Here is a 23,632-nt window from a genome sequence, read left to right on the forward strand (position 1 = left end):
TGGGAGCTGCAGTTGCTGGCCTACATCACAGCCACAGCAACTTGGGATCCAAGCCATGTCTGCGACCTGCACCACAGCTCACAGCAATGCCAAATCCCTGATCCACTTATTTGTTGAAGCACTATTTATTTATTATTTATTTATTTATTTTTGTCTTTTTGCCATTTCTTGGGCCGCTCCCGTGGCATATGGAGGTTCCCAGGCTAGGAGTCGAATCAGAGCTGTAGCTGCTGGCCTACGCCAGAGCCACAGCAACTTGGGATCCAAGCCAGGTCTGCAACCTACACCACAGCTCACAGCAACACCAGATCCTTAACCCACTGAGCAAGGCCAGGGATGGATCCTGCAACCTCATGGTTCCTAGTCAGATTCGTTAACTACTGAGCCACAGAGGGGAACTCCAGAAGCACTGTTATATAGCTGTGTGCTTCACACAAACATAAGTATAAAATGACAAAGCCATAATACACCTGAATGATGGTGGGTTGATGGGAGGAAAGTTTAATGGTATAAAATGGAAAGAAAATCACGCTCTTTAATATAGAGATGATTGTCTTTTGGGATCCCAATGAAAAGTCATTCAAAGATGAGATAATATTAATCTATCCAATCATTGAAGTTCCATTGGGAACTGTAAGATATAGCAAACAAATATCAGATAAGGAATATTCAATTCATATTAGAATCAGAAGGCATTGCCAGTTTAATAAATCAAGTTACTAGACAGGAATTTGGGGAAATTGTTCTGGAGAAATGAAGGGGTAAAGATTCTACTTAAAAGAATTTGAACACTTTCGGTTTCAAAGACAAAGAGTTTTTGCACTTACCAATTAGGAACAAATTGCCTTGAGGTAAAAACAAAGAAACATACACACAGACACATACACACAAAGATTTTGACAAAGAAAATTATCATCTAAACCTAGAAGAAAATAAATGCATAGTGGAGTAAAATGGCATTGTCGTATATATAGATCCTAGAAAAATATTAAGTCATTTCTCATTTATGAACTTGGTGTTCTCTTTATTCTTGTAATGCAATGCCTGATTTATTTCCACTTTTATGAAAATAAATAGATTAAAAGATTGTGTTCTTTGACTATTATGACCAATATTAAGATCTGTTTTATCCTTTTTTTCCAGATAAGAGCACATAGATATTACAAAAATTGAACATGCAATGTTTATGTAACTGTTTTGGGAAATGTAATTTTATATAGAAACGATTCTTACTAGCTAGTTAATATATCTGTTAAAGATAGCCTGTCCAGGGCGACTGTCTCAATTAAGCAGCAGAGTTATGTGTATATATTAACAAAACATTATTTCTGCCTTCAGAGGGGCAGTAAATGCGAGAATACCTCTTCTCTTCAAAGTCATCACTTGTTCCAATGGAACTTAGCTGTAGGTTCAGGTGAAAGCCTTTTGTTTTAGTCCATCATTCAAACAGACCTTGCTTCTGGAACTACGCTCTTATAAAGAAATATCTCACTAGAATGTCATTTAAAAAAAAATTGTGTGGAATATCTGAATGTTGCCGAAGCCTGCTTTCTTTAAGAAATCATGAAAGACAGTAAAGGAAAAACAAAATCAAAATCTGGGAGTTCCTGTCGTGGCGCAGTGGTTAACGAATCCGACTAGGAACCATGAGGTTGCGGGTTCGGTCCCTGCCCTTGCTCAGTGGGTTAACGATCCAGCGTTGCCGTGAGCTGTGATGTAGGTTGCAGACACGGCTCGGATCCTGCGTTGCTGTGGCTCTGGCGTAGGCCGGTGGCTACAGCTCCGATTCAACCCCGTGGGAGCGGCCCAAGAAATAGCAACAACAACAAAAGACAAAAAGACAAAAAAAAAAAAATAAAAATCTGATCTGAATTTCAGAAAAAGAGCGAAGGACAATAACCACACCAATCTACTTTAATAATTAAAGTCAAAAGAAATTTAATTTTGAAGGAATAAGAACTCTAAGAGCTTCTTATTCCTTTCCACAGGCATCCTTCTGCTTTGGAGTTTGTTCTTCAGTTCAATTGGAAAAATAGAAAAAATATCTAGAATTAGAGTCAGAACAACAGTGTTTTAGCTTCTTTTTCCTCCCAATAAGGAGACTCAATTATCAAAGAGAAAGTAACGAGCTTATGGATTGAACTATCTTTTGGCGAATAAGTCACTGTGAAGATGTATAGATAGTGGAAACCATTATTACATTTTGCTCCTATTTCGGGTTTGAGAAGCTTTATGATGTATGGTAGAAATTTTTCATTTCCTGCACCTGAGCTACAGTATGTTACCTGCTAAAAACCTCACTTGTGTTCTTTCTTCTAGAATTTAAGCTATATCCTCTAGATTAGCTACTGCTCTTCTAAAAAACAAGTATTTTACTTTAGAGATGTCGTTCATTACAATTATGTGCTTATGCCAAAGTCACCTTGAGTACACACAATACATTCCAATACCAGATTAATGACCATACTTGTTAACAGAGAGCATTGCTTCAGCATGACTCAGATGAATATACCCATTTCCATAAGGCTTCATAATTATATAAAAACAAAAGGAATTAACCTACAAAAAATCCAAAAAGTGACTGTGGTAATGATAGTTAAAAGGGAGGAAGGGTATCGTAAAGATAGTTAAAAGGGAATAAGTTTAACAAATAAACATACATTTTACAAGTGAATGGTCCTATTTAAGATTTCACTATGCATTGAAATTCCACTTTATCCCATTTTCAGAGTATGAAGTCCATGTAGCTTGGATCATTGTTGAAACCGGAGTTTGAGAACTAAATTCTCTAGTATAATGTGTAATATTAATTTACATAATTCTAAATTCTATATGCATCATAGGATAGTATGATATGGTTTATCGTATAATATCATATAATTCAACAATTCCTTGATTTTTTACTGCATCTTAATAATTTTTATTTCATAATAATCAGCATTTGGGGGAAATTCATGGGTTATATACATATGAAAAAAAAGACCTGTTCTTATGCCATATGTTATTTTGCTTTATTTTGGTTTTCTGTGATTGTCTATGTGAGACAAACAAAGTAAAGAAACAAAAGGCAATCAATTAAAAACTTATTATGAATTATCCATGCATTCCTGAGGTCCTCTGAGTTAAAGCATTTAACTCAAGAGACATGTACTTTGGTTTTTTTAAAAAGGTCGCTCTGAATGTTATCAACAAAAATCAGAAGGAAGAAAAAGCTCCAAGCTGGTGTGATTATAACACACCATCAGTGAAAGTCAAGTTTCCTATCCTTGACTGCCAAAGGTGTAAATGAGCATCTGAGGCTAGTGCTAATTACAGCAATCTAAAGACAGAAACTGCTGTTCTTAAATCTAGGAAGCAAAGTGAGATCCAGCATTGATTTCCAAAGTGTGTAATTTTAGAACTCCTTCATGATGTGATACTCTGTTTGATCTTTCTAATGATGGCTCACATTTAAATCACTCATCTAAAGCATTTTATTTAAAACAGCTTTTAAAGCCTTTATAAACACTGACTTGTAATTACTATCAATGTAAAGATTTTTTAATTATTAATGGCCTTTGGTATGTTTTCTGATAGTCCAAGTTAACTGAATATTCAGAATAATTTCACTGGTAGTTTTCAAAAAAGCAAAAAACCCTAAAGAGCCCATAATAATTTTAGCAATGATGTGTTAAGTTGCAAATATGGATGATCGATTTGGATTTTGAGGGTCAGGAATTGGCATTATTGAAATATGGAAGTATAGTGCCTTCCCTCCCTTTCAGTCTAGAGGAAGAAGTCTGCTATAGTATAATAGAGCAAAACATGCCTGAATAAGTTATTCATTTCTTTTGAGTCTGAGTTTTGTATAGTAAATAAAGATAAGAGATTTATTAATGGGGTTATTTTGAAGATGGCATGAATTGTTATGTGTACAATACTGAGAAAAAAAGCCTCAAGGCAATAATTCCTTATTTTATTATAATTATTGAACCATTGATAGCTTTCTTTGCACTGACTTACTCTCTTTTACTTAAAATCATGTTAATTTTCTCTATCTTAAAACCATGTTCTATTAATGCTAGGACCTATAAGATGTCCCATCCTCTCTTTTGTCCTTTTACAGACAAACTCTTAATAATTTGTGGTAGTTATCACCAATTATAGTAGATTCCATATACTCTCACATATATGTGTAACTTAGACATGGGTTTATAATATCTTTAACATTTTTTTTCCCTGATTCTGTTCACTGCATTATTTGTTTAAACATCTTTACAGATCAGCAAATTTAGAGCTACATTATTATTTTCAAGGATAATAATTATGGTACCATAATTTCACAGGACTATCTATGGTGAACATGCTACATATTCCTGTTCTTACTTGTTCTTTCCTCTATTGGAAAAGTAGTATGGTGTAGCACTTTGAATCAGAAGCTCTAAATCTGTATTGCTAGAGTGCAAATCTTGGTCATGATACTTAATAGTTGAATAAATCTAGGGACAAAAAGAACATAGAGGATCTATTGTCTTATTAAGGGTATGATATAATCTTACCGAAGTTGAGGCAGTGAGAAAATTTTCTCTTACTGAAAATTTATCATCTTCTAGATTAGAAGGAACCATATCTTAAAGTACCATATGTGTAGCATTTTTCATATAATGGATGCTTCTTGATCTAGAATAATTAGCATTTGTTTTCTTTAAACTGTAGTGATCAATACTTTCTCTTTCTGTACTCATCAGAACTCTTTTTGGATATACATATGTATTGGAAAACCTTTTACAGATAAGCTTCTCCATAGTCATGAATTTTGTTTTCATTTTGTGTATGTATATATGTCTTCATTTATTCCTGCTACCCCTTTCTCTACTAAGGACCTAAATTTTTCTGGCTCCACAGTAACCTGTGTAGAACAGCCTTCTTAGAGGATATGCATCTTAATGTCATCCACAGGAGAATGTGATGGCCAAAAATCTCCATTTACCCTCATCGTGAGTCAGTCAGTCACTGGGACCCTAAAACCAGTGGTTCCCTTCTGACATCAATTCTTGATTCATGAGAAATTCTAAAAATTCTACCATGAAATGCCAACAAGTTAGCATCACATTTTTGAGGGCATAATGTTTCAGTCTATCTTTCTTCTTTCATTGTGGTAAAATATACATAACATAAAATCTACCATTTTAACCAGTTTTAAGCGTAAAATTCAGTGGGATTAAATACATTCATAATATTGTACGACCATTACCACAATACATCTCTAGAACTCTTTTATATTGCAAAACTAAAACTCTGTGCTCATTAAGCAATAACTCCTCATTCTCCCTTTCCCCCCAGCCCCTTGTAAAAACAATTTTACTTTCTTTGTCTATAATTTGGACTATTTAGGTACCTCATATAAGTAGAATCATATAGTATTTCTTTTGAGACTGGCTTATTTTACTTAGCATAGTGTCCTCAAGATTCATCCATTTTGTAAAAGGGTTATACATGTGTAGCGTATGTAAGATTTTTAAGGCTGAATAATATTTTGTTTGTATGTATAGACAACATTTTGCTTATTCCTTCATTGATGGACATTTGGCTTGATTCACATTTTAGCTGTTGTGAATGATGCTGCAATGCACATGTGTGTTAAATACCTCTTCAAGACCCTGTTTTCAATTATTTTGTATATATACCTATAGGTTAAATTGCTGGATAATATGGTAATTTTATTTTTGATTTTCTGAGAAACCACCATACTGTTTTCCATAGTAGCTCTACCATTTAACATTTCTATTAACACTGTACAAGGATTCCAATTTTGTAGCATTCTAATCAGCACTTATTTTCTGATTTTTGATACAAGCCATCTTAATGGGTATGAGTTGATAGCCTATTGAAGTTTTAATTTGCATTTTTTTTTTTTTGTCTTTTTACCATTTTCTTGGGCCGCTCTCATGGCATATGGAGGTTCCCAGGCTAGGGGTCGAATCGGAGCTGTAGCCACCGGCCTATGCCAGAGCCAGAGCCATAGCAACGTGGGATCCGAGCTGCATCTGCGACCTACACCACAGCTCACGGCAATGCCGGATCGTTAACCCACTGAGCAAGGCCAGGGATTGAACCCGCAACTTCATGATTCCTAGTCGGATTCGTTAACCACTGAGCCATGACAGGAACTCCTAATTTGCATTTCTATAATGATTATTGATGTTTAATATCTTCCCATGTGCTTATTGGACATTTGTATAACTTTGTTAGATATAAAAATTCAAGTCTTCTGCCAATTTAGATACTAGTGTTTTTTGTTTGTTACATTTTATGAATTCTCTCTATATTTTGTTTATCACATATATGATTTTCAAATATTTCCTTCCACTATGTAGGTTGCCGTTTTACTCTATTGGTAGGGTTTTTAAAAAAACTTTGTTGAAATATAGTTGTTTTACAATGTTGTATTAGTTTCAGGTATATAGCAAAGTGAGTCTGTTATACATATAAATGTATCCATTATTTTTTCTCATATAAGTTATTACAAACTATTGAGTAGATTTTCCTGTGCTATACAGTAGGTTCTCATTAATCATCTATTTTATACAACAGTATGTATATGTTATTACCCCTCTGCATGTTCCTCCGTCCCACAATGGCTTCACCTATGCTAACCATAAGATCAGATTTGAAATCTGTGAGTTTGTTTCTTTTTTTTTTTTTTTTTTTGGATTTATTTATTTATTTTTTACTTAATTTTATTTATTATAATTGATTTACATTGTTCTGTCAATTTCTGTTATAAGAAAGAACTTTTTATTTTTTTATTTTTTTTTTTATTTCCCCAATACATTATTTTTTTCTACTTCCAGCATGGTGACCCTATTACTCATACATGTATACATTCTTTTTCTCACATTATCATGCTCCATCATAAGTGACCAGACATAATTCCCAGTGCTACACAGAAGGATCTCATTGCTAATCCATTCCAAAGGCAATAGTCTGCATCTGTTAACCCCAAGTTCCCAATCCATCCCACTCCTTCCCCCTCCCCCTTGTCAACCACAAGTCTATTCTCCAAGTTCATGATTTTCTTTTCTGTGGTAAAGTTCATTTGTGCCTTATATTAGATTCCAGATATAAGTGATACAGTATGATATTTGTCTTTCTCTTTCTGACTTCCTTCACTCAGTATGAGTGTCTCTAGTTCCATCCATGTTGCTGCAAATGGCATTATTTTGTTCTTTTTATGGCTGAGTAGTATTGTATTGTGTATATATACCACATCTTCCTAATCCAGTCATCTATTGATGGACATGTGGGTTGTTTCCATGCCTTGGCTATTGTGAATAGTGCTGCAATGAAAATGTGGGTGAATGTGTCTTTTTCAAGGAAAGTTTGGTCTGGATATTTGCCCAAAAATGGGATTGCTGGGTCAAAGTTCTCTTGTACCATTTTTGTTAGATTCCACACATAAATGATATGATTTTTGTCTTTTCTGTCTTACTTAATTCACTCAGTATGATAATCTATAGGTCCATCCATGTTGCTACAAATGGGGTTATTTTGTTCATTTTTTATGGTTGAATAATATTGTCTATATGCTCCACATCTGCTTTATCCATTCCTCTCTCAGTGAACATTTAGTTTGCTTCCAAATCTTGTTTCTCGTGAATAGTTCTTCAATGAACATCAGGGAGCACGTATCTTTTCAAATTATGAATTTCTCTGGATAGATGCCCAGGAGTGGGATTGCTGGATTTTATGGTAGTTCTATATTTAATTTTTTAAGGAACTTCCATACTGTCATCCATAATAGTTGCACCAGTTTACATTCCTACCAACAGTGAAGGAAGATTCAATTTTCTCCATACCCTCTCCAGCATTTATCATTTGTAGAATTTTTGATGATGGTCATTCTGATTGGTCTGAGGTGATACTTCATTATAGTTTTGACTTGAATTTCTCTAATAATTAGTGATGTTGACCATATTTTCATGTTTCTTGGCCATCTGTATTTTTCAGAGAAATGTATCTTTAGATCTTCTGCCCATTTTTTGTTTTCGTGTTCTAAAGCTCCATGGGATGTTTGTATATTTTGGAGATTAAGCCCTTTTTGGTTGCTTTATTTGCAAAGATTTTCTCCTATTCTGTGGGTTGTCTATTTGATTTTTTAATGATTTCCATTGCTGTTCAAAAGCTTTTCAGTTTAATTAGGTCCCGTTTGTTTATTTTTGGTTTTATTTTCCTTATTCTAGGAGCTGGATAACATTTTAAAATATTTTGTTCAAGTTTTATAAAAAATGCCATTGGTAACTTGATAGAAATTGCGTGAATATGTAGATGGCCTTGGGTAATAAACTCATTTTGACAATATTGATTCTTCCAATCCAAGATCATGGTATATCTTTCCATCTCTTTGTGTAATCTTTGATTTATTTTATTTATTTATTTATTTTTATTTTTTTATTTTTTTTTGTCTTTTCTAGAGCCACACCCAAGGCATATGGAAGTTCCTAGGCTAGGGGTCTAATCAGAGCTCTAGCCACCAGCCTATGCCATAGCAACACAGAATCCAAGCAGCATCTGCGATCCCACATCTGTGACGTACACCATGCTTCATGGCAATGCCAGATCCTTAACCCAATGAACAAGGCCAGGGATTGAACCCACAACCTCATGGTTCCAAGTCAGATTTGTTAACCACTGAGCCATGACGGGAACTCCAATCTTTGATTTCTTTCATTAGCATCTTACAGATTTCAGAGTACGTGTCTTTTGCTTCCTTAGGTAGATTTATTCTGAGGTATTTTATTCATTTTGATATGATGGTAAATTTGATTTCTTTCCTTAATTTCTCTCTTTGATCTGTCATTGTTAGTATATAGAATCACAACAGATTTCTGTGTATTAATTTTATATACTAAAACATTATCAAATTCATTGATGAGCTCTAACAGTTTTGGGTTTTTTTTGTTTTTTTTTCTTTTGGCTACTCAGACTTGATCATTTCCATTACTTTATCTTCAATTTGCTGATTCTCTCTTCACCCACTCAAATCTACCTTTAAATTTCCTTTAGTGAATTTCTCAGTCAAATTGTTGTACTTTTCATTTTCAGAATTTAATTTTTGTTTCTTTCCAGGTTTTCTCTTTGTTTTTTTATTTTGTTCATACATAATTTTCTTGACTTATTTCACGAGTTATTTTACTTCCCCAAGCATCTTTAAGTCTGCTGTTTTAAAGTCATTGTCTAATACATCTGCTATCAAGTCTTTTTCAGTGTTTTTTTTTTTAATATTCCCTTTGAATGGATCATTTATCCTGTTTTGCTGTATGCCCTGTTAATCAGAAAATTCTGCCAGTGCAATTATTGCCTAGGTGAGAGACAAAATATTCATATTTCCTATTCCATCATATTCCCAGAATTTCTAAGTCTATCTTATCTATATTTATTATCTTAGTAATATCCACTCCCAGAAGAGAATTTAAAACAGATCAGGAAAACAAGCACTTCTTTGAATTAAGATGAAAACTGATTGCTAACATTATTCTTTGACTTAACAGCCTTTATTAAATTGCTTAAAGGTCAGAAGTTGCCTACCTCATCTTTATTCTCCCTGACATCCAAATCCCTTCCTCCTTGTTTTCCTTGCTAGTCGACTTGCTTTGATTTTGCCCCTTATTGTTTGTTATGTTTACCAAAAACTTTCAGTTTGCCTGAAAAACCTATCCCAGGTTATCCTAGCTCCTCCTAATGGGTTTTATATCCTATTACCTATATACTGGAGTTGCATATTGAGTAGGGGAATTTGGTTGATTCTTGACAGCGACAGTTCTTGGTAAAGGATTATATTTAAGTGATTTGAATGTTTCTAAATTATATTTATATCTATATGTTGGCACTCTTTCTTTTCTTTTTTCTTTTTCTTTTTTTTTTTTTTTTTTTTTTTTTTGTCAGGAGGAGGCTCTTTTTAGGACTGCACCTGTGGCATATGGAAGTTCCAAGGCTGGGGTCAAATCGGAATTGTAGCTGCTGGCCTGTGCCACAGCAGCATGGGATCCAAGCTGTGTCTATAACCTATACCATGGCTCACAACAATGCTGGATCCTTAACCCATTGAGCAGGGCCAGGGATCAACCCTCATCCTCTTGAAAACTCTTCTGGTTTGTTACCACTGAGCCATGATGGGAACTCCAAGCACTGTTTCTTTTAAAAAATTCTGTTTTTAAAAAAAGTTGTTAAAGAAATCTTAAAAATTATTTTAGTAATGATCTAATCACCCATTCATTAAAAACATGAATAAAGAAATACCATGTGCAGGACATATTTTGGAGGAAACAAAAATGAGTAATGCCTAATCTTACTCTTGGGTTGATCGTTCAAGTTTCCTTCTAGTTGATGGATTATGATAAAGATTTGATGTCACCTAGATGTGATAATCAGTTCTTTCTCTTTCTCTCTCTCCCTGTATGTGTGTGTGTGTGCAGATATGTGTTTAGCAGTTTCTTGTTCTCATAGAGGATTTTATTACACCTGGGAATGGGTAACAACAGGCGTTTTTTATTAAAATGAAAGTTCTCCTCATTGGATTTGGAAGTAGGAAATGATTTTCCCACTGCTGTAGAGAACTAATTCAATAAATTAGAAATTATTTCTCCTAAAAATTTTACTGTAAAATAGGGTGTAGTACTACCAGTCATTACCAGGTAATGACTTTTTGATAACAACTTGTTCTTTGAATGTATGTTTATAGTATAACATGGAGATTATAAGTTACTAGGGTGATTTTTCATTTATAATATTTTTTCTTACAAAACATGTCAGTATAAGCCAAAATGAAACAAATTAAATATATTGTCTTAAATGTAACCAAAATTACAAATTATAGTTCTGTTTGTACTTCACGCACCTAAAATTTTTGTCTGACAACTACTATTCATAAACCTTTCTTCTGTGCCAAGAAAAAAATAGAAAAGGGAAGGATAGAGAATATATCTTAGTAATTTAAAATTACAGTGAACTAGGATTGATAAAAAAGGCAAACTCACACATATGCATTGCAAAGGGATGTAGTTAAAAGTAAATGCCATAAATATGGTTCAGACTGTAATTGTTAAAAGAATTCAAATGAGGATAAAGTCCTTAAATGTCATCAATTTATCCAAATCTTTTATTTATAGTCCTTAATTAGCATGCTCTTTTGTAACTCTTCCTACTTTTCTTAACGAAGGTAAAAAAAAAAAAAAAAACAAACTCCTTGCCAGGATTTATTCAGGGCTGCCTGGTGTTAAAAATGCATGTAAGTGAATTTTCTCATCTGTCAAGGGCTTCCTTCCTTTAGAGAAAGGTTTTGTTTTGTTTTTCCTTCTTAATGTTCCCAATTTAATCAGAGAAATCTTTGAATTGTCGTATGTAGTTAAGTTTCTTCTCTGATTATTCTCTTCACTAATGGAGACAACTTAGATTTGAATTATACAGTTCATTTCATAAAAACCAAATTAACTCTTCAATATATTCTCTAGATTAGAAGTAAAGTAACTGATGCACCCTTGCCCTCACTGGCTTTTAAATATTTTCTTTACCTTTGTTTTATTGTAAGAATGAAAATGCATTTTATGATCCCTTAGTATGCTAGGTGTTCAGGATATTTTCTTTCTATTTTACTATTTTTTTTTTAAATCTTCTTAGGGCCACAACTATGGCATATGGAAGTTCCCAGGCTAGGGGTCAAATCAGAGCTGCAGCTGTCAGCCTACACCACAGCTCACAGCATGCCAGATCCTTAACCCACCGAGGGAGGCCAGAGCTCAAACCTGAGTCCTCATAGATACTAGTTGGGTTTGTTACCACTGAGCCATGATGGGAACTTCTATCAATGTTCTATTGATTTTATTATGAACTAAAAAATATTTAATTTTTAGTTTAAACTAATACCAACTTTTAAAAACATAAGAGTTAAAGGGCAAAACAAATTGTTTTCTCAGAACTCTGCACTCTGAGATATCTAGCCAAATTATGCTAATTTTATTCTTAAATGATGATGAACTTAGCACATAATTAGCACTGGTTATAAATTTCCCCTATAGATTCAAAAAGATAAGCAGTTGATCAAACTATTTTTTCCTAAACAACATTTAGATTTGTATCAAGCAAAATAATTTCAGATATACTTAGTGTAGTACTTCTAGATAAATGGGGTAAAATAAGGAAAATAACATCTATTGAGCACTTACCATGTACTGCATACTGCAGTCATCACAATATTGGTTAGAATATTTTGTTTGTAAATTACAGCAAATCTTAAATTCTATTTAAAGGAAAATTTATGATCTCCATAACAAAAAGTCTAGAGTTTTGTGGTTTCAGCAATAGATAATCAGATGATTGGTGATAATTGGTAGAATCCCGGCATCTTTCTGTCATGTTCAGTTTGATTTTTTCCATAGGCTAATTGCAAGATGGCTACAGTATCCCAAGCATCATATACAGACATTAAAACATATCTGAAAAGCAAATATGAGTTATAAATTTTCCATTTTAGGGTAGAGGAAACTCTTACCATAACTCCTGTGCAGTTTGCCCCTCATATTTGCTGCTTACAATTAATTGTATCTTATGTGTAGAACTACACCAGTCACTGGAAAGCAAAATGGGAGTACCATGATTAGATCAGACCAATTAATGCTGGAAATAGGATTCATTCCCCCAAAGCACATTGCTTTGTGGATGAGTGTGGATATCTCTGCAGTACTGGACTTTGATGAAAGGAAGAAGAATATGTAAAGAATTGGAGTTCCCGTCGTGGCGCAGTGGTTAACCAATCCGACTAGGAACCATGAGGTTGCGGGTTCGGTCCCTGCCCTTGCTCAGTGGGTTAACGATCCGGCGTTGCCGTGAGCTGTGGTGTAGGTTGCAGACGCGGCTCGGATCCCGCGTTGCTGTGGCCCTGGCGTAGGCTGGTGGCTACAGCTCCTATTAGACCCCTAGCCTGGGAACCTCCATATGCCGTGGGAGCGGCCCAAGAAATAGCAAAAAGACAAAAGACAAAAAAAAAAAAAAAAAAGAATATGTAAAGGATTAAGGTACTGTTACAGATATGTGCTGTGGAAATTTACAGTACCATGAATTACTTCATCCATTCTTGCTAAGGGCTCTAAAATATAGTCTGTTTGCAAAATAGAAACTGAGACCTAGAGAGACATAATTTTCTCCAGGTAACAAAGGTATAAAATTATTGACCAAAATTAAAAACTTTATCCAAATCCAAAGCCTTTGTTCTTTTCACCAGACCTTCCCCAAATCATCTAAACATATGTTACAATAGTTTTAACTTCCTCAAGTATTATGATGATAAAAAACATTTATGAGATAATCCTAGCTTAAATTAAAAAATGTATAATTTTTCCTCTGCTTTTTCCAGTTATTATTTTCTAAAATTATTTACCAATTAAATCCCTTTGGGAATAGAATTTTTCTTTTATGCCAATGCAAAGCTAGCAAACAGATGACCCTCTACTTTTTGGACTCAGGTTGTATTCAGCATGTTTATAGGAGAAACAAAAAATCTCAACACCTTTTAAGTTGTGTCAGCAAAGGAATCAAAATTAATGAAGATAAAATTTTGTATCTACTCACTGATAATTTAAAAGTGCGTCTGGGATGAGAGGATTAATATCACTGCCATAGTCTAAATAATTAAAGTTGGAAAATAATCAAGGATCAAGCTTGCTGAGTCTTTCAAATTGAAAAAGACCTGCCAAGACCAATCTTTTCTATTTGGTAATTTAAAATGTTGGACCTAATTACAAGCAAAAGCTGGATACAAAGACTGAGCATGAAAGCAGTTTAGAAAGATATTTTCTTGTGTAAACTTCAAACTCCAGGAAAGTACAAGAAACATAATATGAAGTGAGGATCTTTGCTACAGTATTAAATTGAACATATAACCAAAGACTGCATGCCAGATGGAGCAGACTGTGGTGGTAAGCTTTCATGTTTATTATTTTCAAAATAAGCAGGAGACTGGAGTGTGTGTGCATGTATATGTGAGTATGCTAAAAAGAGAAAACAATTTTAGAGTCTTCTAACTCTTACCATCCAAACTATAAATTCGAACTTTAAGAGTTTTTATCTCCCTTATCTCTACTTCTTGGCATAAAGTCTCTGAATACAGGCCATAAGAGAGAAAATAGAAAGAAGAAAAACAGATCACATTCATCTTTTTCAGTATAGGCTTCTAAGCTTAGTTAAGGGAGAGGAATGAATATTTAAACCTCATGAAAGATTAGAACTTGTTTACATTATCCTGTATTCTTTCAAGCCTAAAAAAGACAATCTGTTAATTCTACAAAGTGAATATAAATGTTATTTGATTTAGTAGAGATGGCAATAGGGACAGAATAAGAAAATAACCATTATTTCAGGAAAAATAAAGCTATGCCAGGATTTTATCTTGCTGCATCCAGATCATTCAATAAGATGCTTACAGGTACAATGTTTGACTTTAATAAAATAAATTGGTTAAATAATGACAAGATACTCTTAAAGTCAAAGCAGATTGTTTATAATTAAGATAAGTTTTGAAGAGGATGGGATTAAGATGGCAGAGTAGAAGGACTGGAGCTCAACTTCTCTCCTAAAAACAACAAAATTCACAACTAAAGGCTGAGCAATCTTCAAGCAAATGGACTGGAAACCCTAAAAGAGATATCCTACTCCAGAAGAGAAAGAGGAGGACACATCAAGAGGTAGGTGGGGCGATTTCACGATATAAACAACCCCATACCTCCTGGGTGGGAAATCCCACAGACTAGAAACTAACTGGTTCACAGAGACTCACCAACAGGAGTAAGAATTCTGAGCCACAATCAAAATCTCATGTGTGGAGATCTTGCACTGGGAGAAAGAGCCCTGGAGCATCTGGCATTGAAGGCCAGTGGGGCTTGTGCACAGGAGCTCCCTGGGACTTGGGGAAATGAAGACCCCATTCTTAAAAGGTGCACACAGAGTTTCACGTGCCCTGGGTCCCAGGACAAAGCAAAGTCTCCCTAGGAATCTGGGTCAAACCTGACTGAGGGTCTTGGAGGACATCCTGGGAAAAAGGGGTGACTGAGGCTTGTTGTGAGAAAAGGACATTGGAAGCAAAGCTCTCAGGAATGTTCAGCAGCACGCTTTTCTCTGGAGGTGGCCATTTTGGGAAAATCTGGCACCACCCATCAGTCAGCACTGAGAAGCCCCAGGGCAAACAACAATCCAGGTGGGATCATAGCCCCGCCCCTCAGTAGGCTACCTAAAGACCCCTCAGCACACAGCCCCCTCTAATCCCATCCAGAGACTAAGTCCCACTCACCAGAGGGATTAGAATCAGCCCCACCTACTAGTGGGCAGGCAGCAGCTGCTCCCCTCAGGAAGCCTACAGCAAGCCCTCATACCGACTTCAGCCACAGAGGGGCAGACACCAGAAGTAAGAGAGGCTACAACTCTATTACATGTAAAAAGGTCCCCACACCAAAAACCTATAAAAATGAAAAGACAGACAACCATAACTCAGATGAGGGAGAAAGGAAAAAACCCAGAAAAATAGCTAAGTGACCAGGAGATTCTCAGCCTCCAGGAAAAAGACTTTAGACTGTTGATGCTGAAGATGATACAAGACATTGGAAATAAACTGGAGGAAAAGATAGATAACTTACAGGAAACACTGAGCAAAGAGATACAAGATAGAAAACTTAAGAAGAGATGCAAAATACAATAACTGAAATAAAATATTCACTAGCAGCTCACAGCAGAATACAGGATGCAAAGGAATGAATAGCGAGGTGGAGGACAGATTAGTGGAAATTATGGATGCAGAACAGAAAAAAAAATGATTGAAAACAAATGAAGAGAGTCTCAGAGAACTCTGGGACAATGTTAAATGCACCAACATCTGTATTATAGGGGTGCCAGAAGGAGGAGAGACAAGGGGACAGAAAAATATTCCAAGAGATAATAGCTGAAGACTTCCCTAACATGGGAAAGGAACCACTCACTCAAATCCAGGAAGCACAAGTAACATATAAAATAAACCCAAGGAGGAATACACTGAGATACATATTAATCAAACTGACCAAAATTAAAGATAAAGAGAAAATATGGAAAGCTGCTAGGGAAAAGAAGCAAATAACATACAAGGGAACCCCGATAAGGTTATCAGCAGATTTTTCAGCAGAAACTCTGCAGACCAGAAGGGAGTGGTATGATATACTTACTGTGATGAAAGGAAAAAACTCCAACCAAGATTACTTTACCCAGCAAGGCTCTCATACTGATTTGAAGGAGAAATCAAAACCTTCACAGATAAGCAAAGCATGAGAGAATTCAGCAACGCTAAACCAGCCTTACAACAAATACTAAAGGAAATTCTCTAGGCAGAAAAGAAAAGACAGCAACAGGAAACAAAAATACCGCAAATGACAAGGTTCACCAGTAAAGGTATATGTACAGTAAAGATACGAAATCATCCATGCACAATTATACCACAAAATCAGAAATCATGAGAAGAGGTGGGTACAAGTGCAGGACACTGGAGATGAACTTGCAATTAACAAAACAACTTAAAACAATCTCATATACATATAGACTCATATCAAAACTTCAGAATAACTGCAAACCAAACATCTACAATTGATAAAGAAAAATCAACTCAAATACAACAATAAAGATAGTTGTCAAACCAGAAGAGGACAGAACAAGAGAATAAGGGAAGAAAAAGGAACAACAAAAACAAATCCAAAGCAATTAATAAAATGGCAATAAGAACATACATATCAATAATTACCCTAAATGTTAATGGACTAAATGCCCCAACCAAAAGACATAGACTGGTTGAATGGATACAAAAACAAGATCTATATATATGCTGTCTTCAAGAGACCCATTTCGCTTCTAGGGACACATACAAATTGAAAGTGAGAGGATGGAAGAAAATATTTCATGCAAACAGGGATCAAAAGAAAGCTGGAGTAGCAATACTCACATCAGACAAAATAGACTTTAAAATGAAGAATATTTTAAGGGACAAAGAAGGTCATTACATAATGATCAAAGGATCAATCTAAAAAGAAGATATAACAATTTTAAATATCTACGCACCCAATGTAGGTTCACCACAATATATAAGGCCACTGCTAACAATCTTAAATGACAAATCTACAATAACATGATAATAATGGTGGACTTTAACACCCCACTTACAGCAATGGACAGATCAACCAGACAGAAAATCAATAAGGAAACACAGGCCCTGAATGAAGCATTAAACCAGATGGACTTAATAGATATTTATAGGACATTCCATCCAAAAGCAACAGAATACACATTCTTCTCAAGTGCACATGGAACATTCTCTAAGATTCATCACATCCTGGGCTACAAATCCAACCTGGGTAATTTTAAGAAAATTGAAATCATGGAGTTCCCATCATGGTGCAGTGGTTAGCGAATGCGACTAGGAACCATGGGGTTGGGGGTTCGATCCCTGCCCTTGCTCAGTGGGTTAACGATCCAGCGTGGCCGTGAGCTATGGTGTAGGTTGCAGACGTGGCTCGGATCCCGTGTTGCTGTGGCTCTGGCATAGGCTGGTGGCTATAGCTCCAATTAGACCCCTAGCCTGGGAACCTCCATATGCCATAGGAGCGGCCCAAGGAATGGCAAAAAGACAAAAAAAAAAAAGAAAATTGAAATCATATCAAGCATCTTTTCTGACCACAATTCTATATGATTGGAAATCAACAAGAAGAAAAAAACTGCAGAAAACACAAACACATGGAGACTAAACAACATCCTACTAAACAACCAATGGATCACTGAAGAAATCAATGAGGAAATTAAAAAATACTAGAAGCAAATGACAACAAAGATATGATACTCCAAAACCTATGGGATGCAGCAAAAGCTGTTCTAAGAAAAAGTTTATAGCAATACAAGCCCACCTCAAGAAACAAGAAAAAGCTCAAATAAACAAGCTAACCTTACATCTAAAGCAGCTGGAGCGAGAAGAACAGACAAGACCTAAAGTTAGTAGAAGGAAAGAAATCATAAAGATCAGAGCAGAAATCAAATGAAATAGAAACAAAGAAAACCATAGAAAAGATCAATGAAACGAAAAGCTGGTTCTTTGAAAAGATCAACAAAATTGATAATCACTTAGTCAGACTTAACAAGAAAAAAAGAGAGAAGACTCAAATCAGTAAAATTAGAAATGAAAAAGGAGAAGTAACAACAGACATCACAGAAATACAAAGGATCATAAGTGACTACTATATGCAACTATATGCCAATAAAACGGAAAACCTACAAAAAATGGACAAATTCTTAGAAAAGTACAATCTTCCAAGACTAAATCAAGATGAAATAGAAAAGATGAATGGACCCATCACAAGAACTGAAACTGAAACTGTGATTAAAAAACTTCCAACAAACAAAAGCCCAGGACAAGATGGCTTCACAGGCAAATTCTATCAGACATTTAGAGAAGAGCTAACACCTCTCCTTCTGAAACTATTTCAAAAAATTGCAGAGGAAGGGATACCCCCAAACTCATTCTATGAGGCCACCATCACCCTGATACCAAAACCAGACAAACATACCACGAAAAATAAAACTACAGGCCAATTTCACTGATGGACTTAGATGCTAAAATCCTCAATAAAATACTAGCAAACCACATCCAACAATACATTAGAAGGACTGTATATCATGACCAAGTGCGATTTATCCCAGGGATGAAAGGGTTCTTCAATATCTGCAAATCCATCAGTGTGATACACCACATTAACAAACTGAAGAATAAAAACCATATGATCCTCTCAATAGACGTGGAAAAAGACTTTGACAAAATACAACACCCATTTCTCATAAAAAACCCTTCAGAAAGTGGGCATAGAGGGAACAGGGAACCTACCTCAACATAATAAAGGCCACATATGACAAACCCACAGCTAACATCATTTTCAATGGTGAAAAGCTGAAAGAATTCCCGCTGAGATCAGGAACAAGACAAGGATGTCCACTCTCGCCACTACTCTTCAACACAGTTTTGGAAGTCCTAGCCACAGCAATCGGAGAAGTAAAAGAGATAAAAGAAATCCAAATTTGAAAGGAAGAAATAAAAATATCACTATTTGCAGATGACATGATCCTATATCTAGAGAATCCTAAAGGCTCTACCAGAAAACTGTTAGAGCTTATCCACGAATTTGGCAAAGTCGCAGGATACAAAATTAATACACAGAAATAAGTGGCATTTCTATACACTAACATGAAAGAACAGAAAGAGAAATTAGGGAAGCAATCCCATTTACCATCACATCCAAAAGAATAAAATACCTAGGAGTAAACCTACCTAAAGAGACAAAAGACCTGTACCCTGAAAACTATAAGACACTGATTAAAGAAATCAAAGATGACACAAATAGATGGAAAGATATATCATGATCATGGATTGGAAGAGTCAATATTATCAAAATGCCTATGCTACCTAAGGCAATCTACAGATTCATTGCAATCCCTATCAAATTACCAAGAACATTTTTCACAGAACTCGAACAAAATATTTTAAAAACTGTTTGGAAGCACAAAAGACCCAGAATAGCCAAAGACATCCTGAAAAAGAAAAACGGAGCTGGAGGAATCAGGCTCACACACTTCAGATTATACTACAAAGCAACAATCCTCAAAACCATATGGAACTGGCACAAAGACAGAAATATAGATCAGTGGAACAGGATAGAAAGCCCAGAATTCAACCCATGCACCTACAGCCAACTCATCTATGACAAAGGAGGCAAGAATATACAATGGAGAAAGGACAGCTTGTTCAATAAGTGGTGCTGGGAAAACTGGACAGCCACATGGAAAAGAATGAAATTAGAACATTCCCTAACACCATACACAAAAATAAACTCCAAAAGGACTAAAGAGCTAGATATAAGACCAGACACTATAAAACTCTTAGAGGAAAACATAGGCCAAACACTCTCTGACATAAACGACAGCAACATCTCAGATCCACCTCTTAGAGTAATGACAGTAAAAACAAAAATAAACAAATGGGACCTAATCAAACTGAAAATTTTCTGCACAGCAAAGGAAATCCTAAACAAAATGAAAAGAAAACCCACAGAATGGGAGAAAATCTTTGCAAGTGAATCAACTGACAAGGGATTAATCTCCAAAATTTATAAACACCTTTTGCAGCTCCATACCAAAAAAACAAACAACCCCATCCAAAAATGGGCAGATCTAAACAGAGTTCTCCAGAGAAGACATACAGATGGCCGAAAAACATGAAAAGATGTTCAACATCACTCTTGATTAGAGAAATGCAAATCAAAACTGCTATGAGGTACCACCTTACACTTGCCAGAATGGCCATCATCCAAAAATCTACAAACAATAAGTGCTGGAGAGGGTGTGGAGAAAAAGGAACCCTAGTACACTGTTGGTGGGATTGCAAATTTGTGCAGCCACTGTGGAAAACAATATGGAGATTCCTCAGAAAACTAAAAATAGAACTACCATTTGATCCAGCAATCCCACTCCTGGGCATCTATCTAGAGAAAACCATGACTCACAAAGACGCATGTACTCCAATGTTCATTGAAGCACTATTTGCAATAGCCAAGACATGGAAACAACCTAAATGTCCATCGACAAAGGAGTGGATAAAGAAGATATGGTACATATACACAATGGAATATTACTCAGCCATTAAAAGGAACGAAATACCAGCATTTTTAGCAACATGGATGGATCTAGAAATTATCATGCTAAGTGAAGTCAGCCATACAACAAGAGACACCAATATCAAATGCTTTCCCTGACATGTGGAATCTGAAAAAAGGACAGACTGAACTTCTTTGCAGAGCAGATACTGACTCACAGACATTGAAAAACTTATGGTCTCTGGAGGAGACAGTTTGGGGGGTGGGCGGATGTGCTTGGGCTATGGGATGGAAATCCTGTGAAATCAGATTGTTATGATCATTATACAACTACAGATGTGATAAATTCATTTGAGTGATAAAAAAAAGCAGATTGTTTATTTGTGTAGGCACAATTGAAGATTGTCATGTCCACAGGCCAATTTGTCAGACAAATTTTAATTCCTAATAAAGTCTGATATTAGAGACACTTTATAAAAGAATAAACATGGTAGTCAACTTGAGATGTTGACACAGAATTTTTATATGAATTTAACCAATTTTAGCTTATCTCCCCCTCCCCCTCCTCCTTCTCTTCCTTTTCCATTTGCTCTTCTCTTTCCTCTTTCTTCTCTCTCTTTTTTTTCCTTCTGATGTTTCTTTCTTTTTCTGGAGAAAAAAAGACGTAAATTCTTAATATGTAAGTTTGAAGGAAACTTTGCAACCTTAGACATGTTCAAAGAATTAGTCATCAGTGCCATTTAGTAGTTATAGCTTAAATGACAGGCCTTAAAGACTTAAAGGGCAAATCTAGAAATTTTTTTCATGTCACAGTTTTATATCATCTGAGTTCACATAATGTTTTGAGGGAAATTTTTTACAGTGAAATTTGAACAAAATCCCTTGTGTCTATCAGACTCCTGGGCTTTTTCAGTTGCCCCCCCCCAAAAAAAAACATAAAGAATAGTCAGAATTATCTTTTATGCAAATAAACCTGATAATGTCACCACTTTTTAAAAAATACTTACTAGCATGTTTTTGCACTTACCACTAAATTCAGATTCACCACCCTGTCCTGCATGCCTGTGTGTCACTGGTCCTCTTCCTGACTCACCAGCCTCATCAGACAATCCTCTATCTCTTCTTTGGCCACTGGGCTTTAGCTACACTGGGGGTCTCACAGTTCCTTCAACATGCAAAGCTTGTTTCTGCCCCAGAGCTTCTATTTATTTATTTATTTATTTATTTTTATTTTTTTGCTTTTTAGGGCCACACTCGTGGCACATGGAAGTTCCCAGGCTAGGGGTCGAATCAGAGCTGCAGCAGCCAGCCTATACCACAGTCACAGCAACACCAGATCTGAGGCACATCTGTGACCTACAGCACAGCTCACAGCAATGTCCTTAACCCACTGAGTGAGGCCAGGGATCAAACCTCACAACCTTATGGTTCCTAGTCGTATTCATTTTTGCCACACCACCATGGGAAATCCTCAGAGTTTTATATATGTTGTTTCATCCACAAGGAACACTTTCTCCAAACTCTTCACACTTACTCTAGTAGTACTCAACAGAGTGCTTTGCATTTATGGAACATGTCAGAAAATGTCATTAAGTGCACTGTTTGTTTGTTTGTTTGAAGGTCTGTCTCATTACCTCAGACTAAATTTCTTAGATCACATAGAGGAAAAAAAATGAATCCACTGTCTATGAATACATATTTGTCACATAGATAGTTATGCATTTGTATAAGCATTGGAATTCTAGGGGTTTTTTTTAATCTTATGAAGAATAAAAAATTTTTTTAAAATGTAATCAAAATAGACAGTCAGATAAAAGATTTAAGAATTTCTTCTCTCATCCCAATAAATTAAATATCCTCTGAGAAAACTCCTCCAACTCAGGAGGACTCTGCATTCATTACAAGCAAATTCATTTCTGCTTACTCACTAATGTTTTTCAGTGCCTCTGTGTCTTACATAAAGGAGGAATTGAATGCATGCATTAATGAATAAATTAATGACTTCTTTAGCAATAAGAAGGAAAAAAGAAGTGATATATTGCATAACTTCTGAAATTAAGATATATTTGTGTTTCTTGGTTTTAATATTTCTATTCACCTATTCATGTTGTGCTTTTTTGAGTAGGTCCATATTTTTGGTCTATAAACATGAGAAATAGAATTCTATTCTTCTGAGGATGTAAAGACACCTAATATCTAATTCACCTCACAAAAGCTTTTGGAATTAAGAAGACAATATTGCCTTCTCTTTTGTAAATTGTTTTCTTCACCAAACAAATCACTGAAGAACAATAGCAATAAACAAAGGCCAGATTAATCCAGCCTGAATTCTTAAAAAACTATTTTAACTGATAAACTTAATTTTTAGATCATTGTTAAATTCATAGGTAAATTGACTGGAAAGCATGAGTTCCCACATATTCTGTGCGCACATGAGCACAACTTGGCTATTTATACCCGTCATCACAGTGATTTGTTAAAACCAATGAACCTACTTGGACATGTCATTGTCACTCAGAGTTCTTACTTTAAATTATGATTCACTCTTGGCATTGTGCATTCTATGGGATGGATAAAATATAATGACATGCCATCACCACTGTAATTTTATATATAATAGTTCGTGACCTAAAAATCCTTCGTGTGCACCTGTTTATTCTTTCCTCTGCCAGACCCTTGGCAACCACTGATCTTTCACTGATTCCATAGTTTTGGCTTTTCAGGAAAATCATATAGTTAGAATCATATAGTACATCACCTTTTCAGACTGGCTTTGTTCACTTAATAACATGCATTTAAGTTTCCTCTGTGTCTTTGCTTGATAGTTCATTTATTTTTAGTTCTGAATTTTTCTTTATCTGAATGTACCATAGTTTTTTATCTATTCCTGTATGAAGGACATTTTAATTGCTTCCCAGTTTGGGCAATTATGAGTAAAGAGGCTATAAACATCCATGTGG

Source organism: Sus scrofa, chromosome 8 (genome assembly GCF_000003025.6).
Source record: "Sus scrofa isolate TJ Tabasco breed Duroc chromosome 8, Sscrofa11.1, whole genome shotgun sequence".
Lineage (NCBI taxonomy): Eukaryota > Metazoa > Chordata > Mammalia > Artiodactyla > Suidae > Sus > Sus scrofa.